Raw genomic sequence first — 16,678 nt, forward strand, 5'->3', positions numbered from 1 at the left:
CCTCTTGACGTGTGTGACCTCAGTTGGGAAGATGTATGTTGATGTCCCCTTCTATACTCAACACCGCGCGGTGGAAGAAGACGGCTCTGCGGAGGGCTGCCTTCAAAGAGCAGAGCAGAGGCGAGTAAGTGCTACGGGGGTTCAAGTCCTCTGGGAGTTTAATAGAGAGAGGGGTGACCGTGCCCATGGGAAAGTAGAGAGGGTTGTGCTGTAGCTGGGCTTTGAGCTGGCTCTGACCTGAGGAAATAGAGGGAGACCATTCCAGGGAGGGAGACAAGGGGCGCAAAGGCTTCAAAGCAGAAGGGTGGGAAGCTGTGCCTCGGTTGATGGACGTTTTGGTCTGATGCGGAAGTAGGTTTGGCCTCCTGCCACCAGGGGGCGCGTGGGCTCAATGGCCGGCAGGGGCGTCGGGACTGAACTCCGTAGAGCCTTGAGTTCCACTTGCCCAGAATATTGGCATCATCAGGAGGCAGGGAGAGCAATGAAAAGACGAGAAGTGCAGACGAGTGGGGAAATGGAATGAGGTATAAATACAGAGCGATAACATCCAGCCACGCATCTGCAGCAATGTAGACGCAACGAGAGACTCTCAGATTAAGTATGTCAGAGAAAGACAAATACTATGTGATATCATTTATATGTGGGTTATGAAACATGGCACAAACGAACCTACATAAAAAACAGAAACGGACTCACAGACATAGAGAAGGAACTTAGGGTTGCCAAGGGGGAGGGGGGAGGGAGTGGGATGGGTGGGGAAGATTGAATTAGTAGGTGAAAACTGTTACGTTTAGCATGGATAAACAATGCAATCCTACCGAGCCCCACAGGGAACTATACCCAGCCTCTTGGGATAGAACATGATGGAGGATAGGATGAGAAAAGAATGTATATATGTGTATGGCTGGGTCACTATGCTGTGCAGCAGAAATTGGCACAACATTCTGAATCAACTATAATTAAAAACACACCAATATTCAGCCATAATAAGAATAACAGTCTGATATATATGTTTTACCGCATGGATGAACCTTGAAATAAGCCAGGTTCAAAAGGACAGATACTGTATGATTTTGTTTAATATAAAATATCTAGAATAGGCAAATTTATAAAGAAATTTATTAGCAGTTACCGGGGCTGGAGGCAGGGAAAGGAGCGAAGGGAGTGTTTTCGCTTAATGAGTACAGCATTTCTATCTAGGGTGACGAAACATTTGGGAAATCATGCTGATGTTTGTAGAACACTGCGGATGTAGCTGGCGCCATTGAGTTGTATACTTAAAATTGGTTACAATGGCAGATTTCGTGCCGTGTATGTGATGGAATTCAGCCTTTAAAGGATCAGTGCTGTCAGCAGCAAAACCAGTTTGGGTAGGTCTCTGCAGGTTTTCTGCAACCTCCCACACCCCAGATGTACCCGAAAGGCAGCACATCCATCTCTAGGGACCAGCTTCCAAGCGCTCCTCTCAGTGGGAAGCCACCCACCCTTTGCCAAATTGCATATTTCCCCAAACACCCCTAGCGTGAGGACCATTCTTTTAAGTCTAGAGCACAGGATGTTGCTTATTCTCCTTTAATACTTTAATTACTCCACTGATGCTCAAAAATGGGCTACAGTGTAATCAGCCAGATAATAATCAGGTAGTTCATTTGAAATAAAAACTGAGTGCTGAATTGCTGTGGAGGGAAAAGCAGACAGTCAGAACCATGACATTCAGTCTCAATGCTTCTGTTTTCTAAGAGGGCGACTCGAAGCTCCAGTAGCATCTCTGAACCTCAGTCCCCCCTGCCCAAAGGAGAACACAGCCGGCATCACTCAGAGCCCACCGTGTGGCTCCTCCTCCAAGGGGCTTTGAATGGCCCCAAGCTAGAACATCGGAAGTTAGGACTCTGTGTACTCAGGATTCCAGAGGTTAAGTTCATGATGTCTTTCGGATCACTCAGGGCTGAGTGTTGTTGGCAGGTTTTCTCCTACTTCCCTCGCTGAGGGCGTTCGTGGGAGGGAAATCTTTCAGAGACGAGTTCCCTGAGCGGGATGGTGGCTGGAGCACAGCACGTCCGTGGTGTTTGGGAAGCGATGGCTGTGGTCCCGCCTGGCTTGATGGGGCTTGAAGTCGCTGTGACAAGGACTCCGTGTGGACCTGGATTCAGTTCCCCCATGGTCCTCAGGTGGGCACGCAGAGAAGGCAGAAGGGATGTGATAGGAAGGTCCCAAGTTCAAATCTGGGTTGAAGGTCTTCTCTCAACTCAGCTGTAAGAAGCATTTTCTATGCTTCTAAGTATCAAATGTCATTTGGGATTGGCACATGTACACTGAGTATATGGAATGATTGGCCACTGGGGATCTGTGTACAGCAGAGAATACTCAGTATTCTGTGATAATCTTGTGGGCAGAGAATCTGCAAGAGAATGGACACGTGTGTATGTGTATGGCTGAATCACTTTGTTATTCAGCAGAAATTATCCCCACCTCGTAAATCAACTATATTTCAATCGAACTTTAAAAAATGTCATTCTGGGGAGTTCCTGTCATGGCGCAGCAGAAACGAATCTGACTAGGAACCATGAGGTTGCGGTTTTGATTCCTGGCCTCTCTCAGTGGGTTTAAGGATCCGGTGTTGCCATGAGCTGTGGTATAAGTTGTAGATGCGGCTCGGATCCAGCATTGCTGTGGTTGTGGTGTAGGCCAGCACCTGTAGCTCCGATTCGACCCCTAGCCTAGGAACCTGCATATGCTGCAGGTGTGGCCCTAAAAAGAAAAAAAAAATTTCGTTCTGCAAAAGAGGCGTATTTTTTAAATGTTAGATGTTAAACTCTCTGCTGTGACCAGCCAGCTTTTGTGTCTGATGTTATGTCTATAGGAAAGCAAACTGACAAAATGCCTACTTGTTAGGTTTGCGTAGCTAACTGGTAATGACACAAACAGGGGGTTCGTTAATTCACCATTGGGAGAGTCAGCGTTAGTAGACCTTTGCCCTTCTAATAATCCCCGTCTTGACTCTTCCTGACCCATCCCCAGTGCCCACGAATGTTATCATTTGTAAGAGGGACGGTGCCCTCTCCCTCCACGGATTATTCAAGGAACTGGATGACTCACAGAGTCATCCAATTGGCACAGACGAGAACGCACCTCTTACTGTGGCAGCGTGTCTCTTGAGCTCCTGGCAGAGCCTAGGTGTCTGCCACCAAAATCCCCACCTCCGCTAGCGGTGTTCCTGATTTGAGGGCTCACAGAAATCTTGGGGGGTATCTCAGGTGTCCAAGATCTGCTCCATACAGGGGTTCAGCCAATTGCACTCAGCACAGGTGCCCCCTTCACCACCGTGGTCATTAGAAACACCTCTGACAGCTGCCAGGGACCGTGCCCAACAGCCAGAGGTTTGGGTTGTCAAGCTTGGCTTCTTTCCACTCCATGACAATCACGTATCAAAGGACATTTTGGACTGGAAGGCAGTCTTACTGGGTAGATTTTGTTGAGCATATGCTAGTAAAATGGTTTAAAAGAGCTCGGAGCCATCTGAACCTTAACTTCTGGATGGAATTCCAAAGATAACTGATTTTACAAACACCAAAGCTCTAGTACGTCAGCTAAGCATCACTTCCACTGGGAAATGAGTGTACATGTGTGTGTTTCTTATAAGCTGCCTTTATTATCTATAAATAAAACAGCCCAGTGTGAGAAAAAAATAAAAAGGAACTGGCCAGAGGCAGGATGTTTTTTAAAAGATTATTGTCCTGGCTTTTTCACACACATGGGGCAGCTTTTGGAACCCAGGTGCAAAGGAGGACGCTGCTCATTGTTTTAGCACCTGCCGTCTTTTGGAATGAATGCAATTTCCACAAGCCATTGATAAACTCGGCTTAAACCTTCCTCAAGAATGACTGTCTCCTGTATTTTGATAATACTTCTGAATAACCAGCCCATGTCTGTCCGCTTTCTGGGGTTTTTTTTGGGTTCTGTTTTGTTTCCATTCGACTCTCAGACCCTTTCCCTTCGCATTTGCTATTTTATTCTCACAATGCTGCCAGTGAAACAATAGGTCTTGGTACCCAGGGTAGAAAGCTAATTACAAACAACAGCGGCATATTGTTCAAAAAACAAAAGTGGTACATTAATGAGGCTTGTTTAGAGACGTGAATCGCCAATGGCCCTGACCCTTTCAATACGAAGCTGTTTACGTAATGAATTCATTTACCATCATACACTGCCAGCCTTCACAGAAATATTCTCTTGGTTTTAAAAACTCAGGCAGAAGGCTAGTAAGGATTTTTATATGCACACTTTTTTTTTTTTCCTCCATCCGTCTTCCAGGCTTACAGATGTAGAGAAAAAAAAACCAATGGGGAGAGGGAAGGAGGAGGGGCAGGATGGGGGAGGGAAGTAAGAGGCACAAAGGGATTATGTATAAAAGAAGCAATACCAGGAGTTCCTGTCATGGCTCAGCTGTAAGCCAACTAGCATCCATGAGGTTGTAGGTTCAATCCCTGGCCTTGCTCAGTGGGTTAAGGATCCAGCTTTGCCATGAGCTATGGTGTAGGTTGCAGCTGTGGCTCGGATCCCGTGCTGCTGTGGCTGTAGCGTCGACCAACAGCTGGAGCTCCGATTCAATCCCTAGCCTGGGAACTTACATATGCCATAGATGTGGCCCTAAAAAGCAACAACAACAACAACAAAAAACTCCGGCCGAAGCCTAGCAAGAATTGTTATATGCACAGTTCTTCCTCCTTCTGTCCTCTTCCTGCCTGTCCTTCTCGGTTTATTCTTAGTCCTCCAGAGACGTGGGATTCCCCTGGACTGGGCACACAGCACTCAGGATGGTGTCACCTGTCACCTGCCCCAGGCGTCTTACTGCTTTAGGGAACCAGAGCAGCCTGCAGATGCTGCGGAGAGCTTAAATATTAAAGCCTTCTTGGGCAGGTGGCTGCCAGAGATAGTCTCAGGGCATTGTCTCCTTATGCTTTTTGTGCTACGAAAAACATTTCAGATTTTTCAGTTGTCTTTGAAACTGATAGCATTAGTGGCCTGAACCTAGCCAGAACCCAGATTGGGGCTTGAACCCACCCTAAAGCCAGACTGGGACTTGAACCCACGTGCCGGGACTTGAACCAGCCCAAAGCCAGATTGGGACCTAAACCCACGGTTTTAAATGAGAATCACTCACCCTGGGTCTGGACTCACCGAGGTTCAGGGTCTTCATGTCTCTGAGCAGAAGAAATTCAGTGAGAGACAAAGTGATAGGCAAGAAATAGATTTATTAGGATGGTGAGAGATGCCAGTGGGCAGGCGAGGGGGCTCTATCCCCCGGATTCGCGGGCTACAGTTTTATCATCCAAGGGGGGTGGGGCTCAGACAAGACCGACTCCTCCTCTTTCTTCCAGCAGTAGCTCCCCTTTAGCACCGGAAAGGTGTGTATTCAAATCGGCAGAAGGGCTGTCCTCAAACTCCCCCATCCCCCACCCAATGTCCTGAGGCAATTCTCGAGCCTCCACTCGTCAAGCAAGCCTGCCGCCTTCTGATGATGCTCTTGAGCAATTATTAACTTACAGTGATCTCCCAACGGCCCCTAGGTTTCCCTCTTTATCTGCGGCCCCTTATTGGGAATTCTCCAACCACCTGTCCCTGCTCCATCCCTATCACCTTGAGAAATGCAGATAAAAATAATATAACGTAAAACATGCTTTTAATTAAAGTATAGTAAGTGCAGAAAAGTGTGAAACTCACATGCATCCAGCTCAATGAATTTTCTCAACCTGCAAAAACACCCATATAGGTGAAGACGCAGAAGAATAGACAAATCCCAGAAGCTTCCCTGAGCCCTTCCTAATCTCAGCCAGGTCTGCTTCCCAAAAGCGACCACGGCCTCACACCAAAAGTTAATGTTTCCCTTATAAATGAAGACTTTATTATTTTTTTTCTTTTTAGGGCTGCACCCATGGCATATGGACACTCCCAGGCTCGGGGTCGAATCAGAGCTACAGCTGCCCGCCTACACCACAGCCACAGCAATGCGGGATCTGAGCCGCATCTGCGACCTACCCCACAGCTCACAGCAACACTGGATCCTCAACCCACTGAGCAAGGCCAGGGATCAAATCCGCAACCTCATGGTTCCTAGTCGGAGTCGTGAGCCACTGAGCTATGACGGGAACTCCAAGGGGGACTTTAAATATACATTTCAGAAGAATGGAGTTATGTGATGGTGAGCATCCTCTGGGCTGTCGTTTTGACCTGCTGAGGAGGGAGAGTTCATCCACCTAGCTGCGGGGAGGGGCAGGTTGTTCCCAGTGCAGTGAGGTTGCCTATGGTATGAACGGGCCGCCCTCGTCGCCCATTCTGCTGCTGATGGGTAGCGGCCCCGGCTGAGGTTATCAGGGTGAATGCTGCTGCGATCAATCTCCTACATATTTTTCAGGGCACATGCACACAGCTTGCTGGATCACAGGACACATGTGTGTTTAACCTCCACGGATACTGCCAGAAAGGTTTCCAAAGTGATTGCAGCAATATTTCCTTCAGTGTGACCGGTGGGAGTTCTGATTTATGCTACATGCTTGCCAACGCTTGGCATTTTCTGTCTTTTTCTTTGAAATTGTGTCATTACTCTATCGTTGTGGTTTTCATTTGCATTTTCCTGAGAAATAATGGTTCTGAGAACGCTTTCCTTTGCCTCTTTGGCCATTTCAGCATCATTTTTTTGTTTGTTTTGTTTTGTTTTGTTTTGTTTTGGTGAAGTGCCTATGGAAACCTTTGGCCAACTTTTATTGAATTTTCTGTCTTTTGCTGATTAATTTGTAGAAGATACTGATACATTCTGACAAGTCTATGTTGAATATATTTATTGAAAATATATCCTTCAGTCTTATGGTTTCCTTTTTCTCTCTCTTAATTCAGTTCCTTGTGGGGTGGACCGAGGTGCCAGCACTCAGCTCCTAGAAGCACCCCCTCAGGTCCCAGCCTCAGGTCCCCGCTCCAAAGCCTGCCAGAGGCTCTCTCTTGTGGGCCACAAGGGAGTCTTGCAGCCTGTCACCTGATCAAGGGGTGACTTCCCGATCCAAGCCACTTTCCGATCCATCTCAGGGGAGGGGCTTATGCGAGGGAGGGGGTGGGGGTGGGACTTCTGAGGATCTCCTTAGGCTTCTACTGTCACGGGCTATGAAATCAGGTGGTTTTAAAAACCACTTTGAAAACAATGACTACTGTACAGCACAGGAAACTTGAATAACTTTTAATGGAAAAGAATCTGAGAAAGAATATATATATGCACACACACACATACATACATATATACACTTAGGTATCCGAATCACTTTACATCTGAAAACAACACACCATTGTAAATCAGCTATACTTCAATTAAAAAAACACCACTTTGGCTAATAAAATAATTAGACCCCATTATTTGGGACACCAGTCTCTTCATGCTTATCCTCTGTAACATGGAGATACTGTCCCAACCTTTGTCCTGTGTGAGGTTGTGGCAAGACTGGCCGGACTCACGCCCATGAAACGCTTCTGCAAGATGGACACGAGCTCTGCAAAAAGAATCCAAAGAGAAAGAGGGGCATGTGAGAGTCTGCGCCTGCGTCTGCAGGGAGCCAGTCTCCATCAGCGGTCAGTCTCCTCTCCCCCATCCGGAAGTCAGCCCATCACCTTCACAGCCCCACTGGCCTTTGCCTCTTAGAGGAAGTTACGTTCCACGTCACCATGTCATTTCGTTTGTCCTTTATATCTGTACCCTACCAGTCTGGAACCTTTCCAAAGGCAGCGTTTGGGCTCGAATCATGTTTTGCATCCACTTTGATGTTGTCCAAAGATAAAGGGGAGAACATCCCCCATAAATGCGGCACGTGGTCAGGCTGTGTGCAGTCTCCATGCGGGCGGAGGGCCTGCTGTCCTGGGGGGGCCTCTGGATGGAGTGTCGATCAAGTGCCTGAGTTACCCGGGGAAATGTCGTCAAATGTGTGACTCCTCAGGGTCTCTGCCCGTTAGAGACGCTTCTGGATGAAAACAAAACAGTATGCTCCGAGTAGGACCATGTGGGCCTGGCCTAATGGCACAGACTGCCATCGTGAACTTCTTTTGCTTTACTGTAAGAAAAAAAAAAAAAAAATTGAACAAAGACGCCCTTTAAAAGTTCACAGTAGTGACCAGTGGTCTTTAGGGTGACCTGCACGAGCCAGGAAATGCCAGCGTCCCAGTCACGTGGCTTGGGGCACGCACACCGTCAGCATCGCCAGGGCTGCTGGAATCAGCTCATGGAGAGTTGGCAGGACGGCTGCGGCTCATAGCCTAAAATAAGCGCCAGTCATGGAGCCACGTAAATCTGCTGAATTAAGAGCGGCACGTTGACCCCGTATGAACTTGTAGCAAGTTAAGAAGCATTACTGATGGCCTTTCTTCTCCAGGCTCCGAGAGAGTCACCTTTCGCTCAGAGAAGAGAAGGCACACTTTCAAAAATATTGGTCAGCGACAGTTGGGGTTGGTTTGGTTTTGGCATTTTATTATAGTATCTATTATGCACCCAACAGGACGAAGAAGTATGTATTGAGCACAAGGATTCCCACTCCAGGGATTAGCACATATGGCGGCTTCAGCTGAAGACCCTGGAGGAGCCCTCTCTCATCATATTCCTTTCCTTCCTGTCCCCCAAGGCCACCACTCACCTGAGTTTTCTACTTTTCATTCTTTTCCTTTTCTTTGCAGCACCCCGCCCACCTTAGCTTCTCATGATCCGGGATTTTGTTTAAACAACATTGCCATGTAAATATTCTTCTGGAACTTCCTTGTATCATTCAGTGTTATGTCGTGAGCTTCAGGCACTATCTGCTGCTCTGGTTCATTCATTTTCACTGCTCTATAGTTACTGTGAAAATTAATCTGGCCATTCTTTATTTCTCGGACCCGTGGGTGGCTTCCAAGTTTTTCTAATACAGGCAATGCTGCTACAAACGTCATGGCCCATGATGCATTGCGTACACGTACAAGGACCTTTTTCTGGTTGAGTGAATGTACCCAGGAGTGGATGGAACTGCCCTTTAGCAGTAGAATCGAAGGCTCCATCTCTCTTCAATTTAAGAGCGCATACACAATTGCTCTACAAAGTGGCTGCGTCAGGTTGGGTTTTTGAGGCTGTGCTTAAGACAAAGCCCATCCCGTGAATTCTCACAAGGTTGAGTACTTGGAATTCCAAGCTGTTTATCAGACCGGGGCTGTTTCTTATCTCCTGGGTGAAAGATTAACCAAACCATCCACTGGAACCTCCACGTTTGTTTTCTTAATAGCGAAGCCTTCTTCCCAGAGAACAAAATGTTCGTTCCCTTTTTCTCTCCACCAAGCAGAGACCTTCTGAATGTCCCCTTACTGGCCAGTGTCACAAAGGTCTCACCTAGTTCTGCAGCCCCGCCCTTCAGCCCGCCCTTTCCTCACTTAACCTCATTCCTCCGTGACCTTCAAAGGCCAGATGAATCCCACCCCACTTTCCACAGATCTTTCTTCCTACCAGCCCAGCCACTGCAACCTCTCCCTCTTTGAAACGCCTGCAAGGCTGTTGTTTATTTTTTTTAGGTTGTAAATGGCAGAGAAACCAACTTCAGTGGGCTTAGCAAGAGGGGCTGTTTATTGGCTGGTGAGTCTGAAAAGCCTTGGGGTTAACGCTGCCTTCTTATATATTGGATTCAGCTTTCCTCTTTGCAAACACCAGCATCTCAGTCTCTCCAACCGAATTCTCAGTTCCTGCCTGGTAGCCTGGGGTAGATCACTTCTCTTGCTGATCCCAAGTTCACCGTGCTTCTGCCCTCATCCGGTCAGTGAAAGAGTTATAGGGTCTAGCATATTTCCCTTTGGATCTCATCTTCATTTCTTTCTTTTTGTTTGTACATAATGAACAGATCTCGACCCCTTTGTGCTTAGAAGGTCTCACTACGGGCGTAGCTTTTCTGTTTTTCTGGGCCCTGGGAAGTTTGGTAATGATTTGTGTTGTTAATGCCAGAAAGTAATAGTAATTGATGGACAAGTACTTTTGCTTTTGCTACTTCTGGCGCGTGAAAATGTTCTGCTTCAACGTTATCAGTGCATTTCTTTGAGGAGGGTCCAGTCTCTTACTGAATTGACTCACTAGCCTAAGAACACGGTTCGCCGTGCTCACCTCTGAATGATCCTGAAATGACACCACCTGCACACAAGCACGGTGTTCTTAAAAAATATTAGCGCGGTGACTTCACAGCAACAGGCTGTTGGGGAAAAGCACCAACCATCTAAAATAAACAAAATCTGTGCTTGAATTTTAAAGTCTTTGATGCCTGGTTCGTTCAGAACTTAAGATGTATGTGATGTTTTCATGTGCTCTCTACAGCACAGCCTCTGATTTATGGCGATGATTGGCCTGCTGGTTTCCAGTTTGCAAGGAGGAAATAATCCATTTTTGCTGAATTTTTATAAATACTGGGTTTGATGAAACAAATTTAAAGCATTTGACAAAATAACATTTTCCCGTGCAACCAGAAAAATAGAACTGACAGCCGCAATTTGAATAACTAAAATGATTCTTTTTATGAAACTGCAAATTATGTCTTTAACTTTATCAAATAAACTTAGTTTGAGTGGCAAAGGGCAGGAAGGCTGGAGTTCTGTGTTTTCTTTGAGCCCTAAAAATCTGAGGGGACATCAGCCCTTCCCAGCCTCCCTTCTTGAGATGGGGCCTCCTTCAGGGGGCATCTCTGTCTTGGAGCCTGTTCTGCCCTTGGCCTTTGAACCTCTCCAAGATGCGAGGAGAAGAGAAGCAAGAGAAAGTAAACAAAAACAAAGTAAACTCAGAACAAAGTAAACACAGAACAAGATGGCAGACTCAACCCAACCGCATCAATAATTACACTAAATGCCAGCACTGTAAATACCCTGGCCAGGGACTCAGCAAGAGATTCCTAGAAATGCCTTGGCTCTCTGCCTGGAAGGGTCTGATGAGTGAATCTGTTGCCATGTCTTAAGCCTACTGTGTAGATTCGTGTTTTCTCCAGAAAGAAGAAGCCCGAATCACTTCCAACACACTCATTTTCTTCATTGCCTGCCAGCCCCACCAGTGTGGACCTGTAAACGTAGCCTCGACCAGGACCTGGCCTGGGGTTCAGCCCTGGCTCTCCCACCAAGCTTCGGTGGACCAGGCTTCTGGATGGTCTCCTGCCCCACATCCTCGAATCCTCATCCAAAAAAACCAGCTGTGATGGTCTTTTTCTTAGGAGACACTCAGGCTTGTTTTAGGGACAAAATAATATCAAACGGCCACGCAGCATTTCATAGATTATAAGCCCTTTTCATATATCTCAGTCCTTACACTGGTGAGGCAAGCTTTGTTACTGTTATTGTATTGATGGAGACATGGAAGTCGAATGGCTTTCTCAAGGTCATACAGCCAGTGGGGAGTCGAGTTACCCCAGGACTTTCTTACTCCAGAGCCTTCCACCGCAAGAGACGGAATTTGAGAAAACCTTGAAAAATACATCCATTGGAGCCACACGGCAAAAGGAAAAGCATCCCACACAAACTAACTCATACGAAAAGAGGGGTTGGTTAAGAAAACTCAAGGGTGGCCCATTTTAAGAAGCGTGATCGTGAACGAACAGTGAGATAAAAATGCAGTCGGAAGGACCTGTGTGCCCGCCACCACGCGGCATCGGGGACTGTCCAGCTGGGGTTTAGGGGGACGGCCTGGGCGTTTGGGGTTGGCGCGGGCACACGGAGGTATACGGCGTGCTTGGCCAGCGGGGACCTAGAGAGCCCAGGGACCGCTGTCCTGTGATCGTCCACGTGGGAGAGAACCTGAAAGCGAGCGAGCGTCTGCCCGTGTGTAACGGAGCCACTTTGTTGCACAGCAGAAGTGATCACGACCTTGTGCATCGACGACACGTCAGCCGAGCTTCGAAAACGAAAAACCGAGAAGAACCAAAAAAAATAGAACAAGAGACTCAGCTTTTTCACCAGTGCAACACAGCGTCTGATACCGAGCGGGCCCTTCATGTTGCTTTGGACTTGGATTTGATGTTTGAGGAGCCTGATCACCAGGTTTTAAGGCCCACGAGTTTGGGGAGGTAGGGAGGGGCAAGCAGAAGCTCTTTTTTTTTTTCCCTGAAAAAGAAAAGATGAAGATTCAAGGACACATGCAGAATCCAAGGTCAGCTGGGCCTTCCGAGGACCAGAGTCCTAGCAAAGCTGCCAGGAGTGAGGACAGCTGCCCTACCTACCTGCCCGCTCTCTCCACGGAGCGGCTTCCCTCCGCTCCTCTGTTCTGTCTCCCTCCTCTTCCATCAGATGGGTTTCAGGTCGTGGACTCTGGGCCTCCCGGCCCATCACTTTGCTCAAGTAGGAAGCCCATTCTAGATAAAACACAATATACATCCTAATAGATTATTTACGAAAGAACAACCCAAGATTATAGGAAAAGACATTCTTATATGTTAAGTTTACATTGCAAATGAATTTTTTTTAACGGCCACACTTGTGGCTTATGGTGGTGCCTAAGCTAGGGGTGGAATCAGAGCTGCAGCCACAGCAACGTGGGATCCCAGCCGCATCTTCAAACTACACCACTGCTTATGACAACACCAGATCCTTAACCCATTGAGTCAGGCCAAGGATGGAAACCACATCTGCATGGTTACTATTCGGGGTCATTACCACTGAGCCACAATGGGAACTCTGCAAATCATTTTTTTTTTTTTTTTGTCTTTCTGCCTTTTTTTTTTCTAGGGCCGCTCTCATGGCATATGTAGGTTCCCAGGCTAGGGAGTCTAATTGGAGCTGTAGCCACCAGCCTATGCCACAGCCACAGCAATGCAGGATCTGAGCTGTGCCTGCAACCTACACCACAGCTCATGGCAACGCCGGATCCTTAACCCACTGAGCAAGGCCAGGGACTGAACCCACAACCTCATGGTTCCTAGTCAGATTCGTTAACCTCTGCGCCACAACAGGAACTCCTGCAAATCATTTTTAAACAAGGTGAAATTGCTTTTCACATGGTGCTTTGGATCAAATTGCATATATACGTTGCCATCCATATTACTCAAAGGATTTCCAGCTTGTTAATTTTCTATAGACTCTTCTCAATATAGGATTTCTAGTGCAGAGAATTATGACTGAGCCTCAACCTTGAAGAGTAAATTTAACCCGCATATTAAAAAAGGGTAGACCATGGTGTTTCTTTAATAAGAGAAAATATAATTAGTAAATACAAACTAGGCTATAAGGCAGTAATGATCTTGCCTAGAAAGTTCCACCGCGGGCATCTGAGAAGATGATGGCACGGACGTGAGTACCAGGAGCCCCGTCTCCCAGCCGCCTCTGTTATGTGAATAAAAGCATGTGAGCTCCCTCAGCAAATGATGCACTTGACTGGCTTCAGGGCTTCACAGGATGTCCTTACATGATGCTCACCATGGAGATGGTCCAGAAAGAGCCCCTGCCCCCGAAAGTCTGGCAGGTCCACAATCGAATGAACACAAGGCAGAGGATTACATGGAACATAGCAGTAAATATCCATGCTACATTGACATCCACATGGACTGATAAAAATGCATCAAGAAGTTGGGGAACCAATGGGCAGGCTTATGAGTGTTTCTCACGAGAATAACGTGGAAATATGCTCCTCCCTGAAGTAATCAAAGGACATAATTCCTTTCCCCGGGGCCCCCCAGGGAAGAGATTTGGAATATTATGATCTGTTTACTTCCTCCCGGGAATTTCTCCTCCCGGAACCCTCTGTGCTGCATCGTGAGAGGTCTACCTCAGCTCTGCTCACCTCTCTCAGCTCATTCCTCTTAGGACACAATCACATGTTCCAATGATGAGAGGCTTGGCTTTTCTCTGAGCACCTGAACTTGAGCTGGCGAGAGACTCAGTACATCTGGAGGGTGAACTCGTTTGCATCCGTGAGGGGACAAAAGGCTTGGTGGCTCGGCTTTGCTGACGTCTAAAGGGAGGAGGAGACTGGCTTTGGGGAAACCGAGGGTTTGGGGCATGGACACCCCTCACCTGCCCAGAGTGGTTCCCACCAGCAAACCCTCATGCTCACCTGAGGACGCCTGGACCAGAACCCATCTGTCACCTTACACGCTTCTCGACGGATCAGACCACCCTGCTGGGAGCCCCCGGACTCATCCACGGCGCTTGGAGGGTTGTGCTGAGTCCCATCCCAGCTGTGGGGGAGCAGAGACAAGGAACACACCAGCCTGAGGGAAGGGCTGCCTTCGCCCTGCCTGCTGTGCCTGATGACTGGCGTGGTCTTGAAAGAACCTGAAAGAGGGTGGAAATGTGAACGTGGAGACTCGTTTGTCTTAGAGCAGCACTGATCACAACCTTGTAAATCAATGACACGGCCATAAAACTTCAAAAAATATGTATATAAAAAGAAGGGGATGGAGGTCTCAACCTCAGCAGGAACTGGGTTGGTGTCTAGAATGGGGGGATCGGGGGAGAGGCAGTGTTTTTGAAGCTGTGCCAGGGATGACCGTGGCTTTCAGTCCTGGCGCTGCTACGGCTGCAAGGGCGGAGCTTGGCCGTGACAGTGACGTAACATGGCAGATCCAGACCTGGCGCTGCAACAGCCGTCGGGATGAGCAGACGTTGGTGTGGGAGCGCGTGTGGAGCTAACGGAAAGCCGAGGCTCTCCAGAAGAAGGCTCTGTCTCCAAGGGCTCAGCCACCCGACCTGGTTGCAGTGCAGGGTGGGACCGGGGTCCTTAGCCCACCGATGGTCAGAGCAGGGAGAAGGGGCTCAGCGGAAGCTGTCGCTGGTACCACCTTCTCTGGCATCTCTCTGTGCATGGAAAGACCCAGGGCCCTCGGGTGGGGGCTCAGGAGCAGAGCTTTTGCTGCCCCTGGAGTTTGTTGGCCATGACTGAGGGAAGCCCAGGCTGCAGCTGGGTCATTCTAGGGGAAGGCGCGCTGATAGCGCCATCTCAGGCTGTCAGGCATGGAATCTTGACATTGGGACCCAGGGCCATTGGAAGGCAGTTTTCTGGGTCACAGTGGCTTTGGGGGCTAAGCTTTCTTACTGCTTGTAGGCTCTGCCAGTAGAGCCAGCTGAGGGAGGCGGGCACAGAGGAAGGGCAGGCAGTGTGGGGGAATGGAGACCTACCACGAGCTCCTGTCTTAGCCTGGGTTCCCCTCTGGAAAGCAGCGCCTGCTGGACTGTGGGGTCCCATCCCCGGGGACCCTTTGAGAGCCACGTGGAGTCTGCCTCCCAGAATGCCCAACCCACCTGGGGAGCTGCTGCAGGGCGTCACTCCTGGGCACTTCCAGGCTGTGTGTGTGCAGGCAGGTGTTGTGGGCACAGAGCAGCCCCCGAGACTGCAGAGGGAGGTGCCGACAGGTAGCAGGAGCAGGAAGCCGCAGCAGCAGAAGGTGGGAGGAGCGGATGTGGATGGAGCTGAGGAGGGGCAGAGGCAGCCCCAGGGCGGGGGGTCCGGACCCTTTGGTGTGTCCAGTGTCAGGACTGAGTAGCCCTCTGGGTTGTCATGAACTTCGAGGGTAGCGTGTGGGTGACCGAGGCCTTCTATCTGGAGGAGGAAACATTTGTGATTTCAGTCCCGGGTTTCAGCCCGAGGTCTGGTTCTGGAGGAATCAGTTCGCTTAACCCGAGAAAGTTTTCTCACCCATAAAATGGGAGCATTACACAGCAGCAATCAGCACAGCACGGTCTATCAACTATACTTCAATACAATCTTAAAAAGTGAAAAAAAACCCAAACCAAAAAACAGAAGCATTAATCTTGAGTTTTTCTATCGGGGGCATGTTGTGAGATAATGTATTACCAGTAGTGAATTTCCAAGGGAGATGCTTTGCCATTTGTAAATCACTGTCCAGGAGGGAGGTGACACTGATAGAGGCAGACAAGAATGTGTCTGAGCTGTGACTGCTGGAGTCGTCGGCCTCCTAAACCTTCTGGAATTGCCTGCTGCACGCCAGATGCTTTTACCCGCGTGGTGTCACGTGCTCCTCACTGCAGCCCCAGGGAGGTCTCCATCCTTACCCCACGGACAGACAGGGACACAGACGCTCGTGGAGACCTGCGTCCCGGGGGAGGGGCCCCGGGAGTCCCTCCGCCTCTGCTGTCTCTGTGGCCGAGGAACCTGGGCGGCACCTGTCCTGTGATCCTGTGGCTGGCATCCTGGGATCTGCATTCCACTCTGAGAAGGCTAGTGGAGGGGACCCGAACTGCCAGCCACAGCAAGGCAGCTGGAGGACATAAAGGTCAGCCGGATGCCTCGGCCTTGAGTGGGGAGGGGACCAAGGAAGTGGGAAGCATTAACCCCGTGTGGTCTGGAGCTCCTGTCTGGCTCGGCGGTTAATGCACCTGCCTGGCATCCATGAGGTCGCACATTCAATCCCTGGCCCCACTCAGTGGTGTAATGATCCAGCGTTGCCGTGAGCTGGGGTGTAGGTTGCAGACGTGGCTCAGATCTTGTGTTGCCGTGGCTGTGGCGTAGGCTGGCAGCTGCAGGTCCGATTCAACCCCTAGCCTGGGAACCTCCCTGTGCCTTGAGGCTGGTCCTAAAAGGACAAAAAACAGAAATAAAAAACCCTGTGGGCCCTGCGTGCGTGTCACACAGGGCTCTCCCCTGGCCCCGGGAACAGGTTGGGGGCAGTGTCTGAACCTCTCGAAACGGTCTGTAAAGCTGTGTGCACGT

This window comes from Sus scrofa, chromosome 15 (genome assembly GCF_054392235.1).
Source record: "Sus scrofa isolate SSC_HxYL_T2T_F1_AM1 chromosome 15, Sscrofa_HxYL_maternal_Yorkshire_Landrace_v2.0, whole genome shotgun sequence".
NCBI lineage: Eukaryota > Metazoa > Chordata > Mammalia > Artiodactyla > Suidae > Sus > Sus scrofa.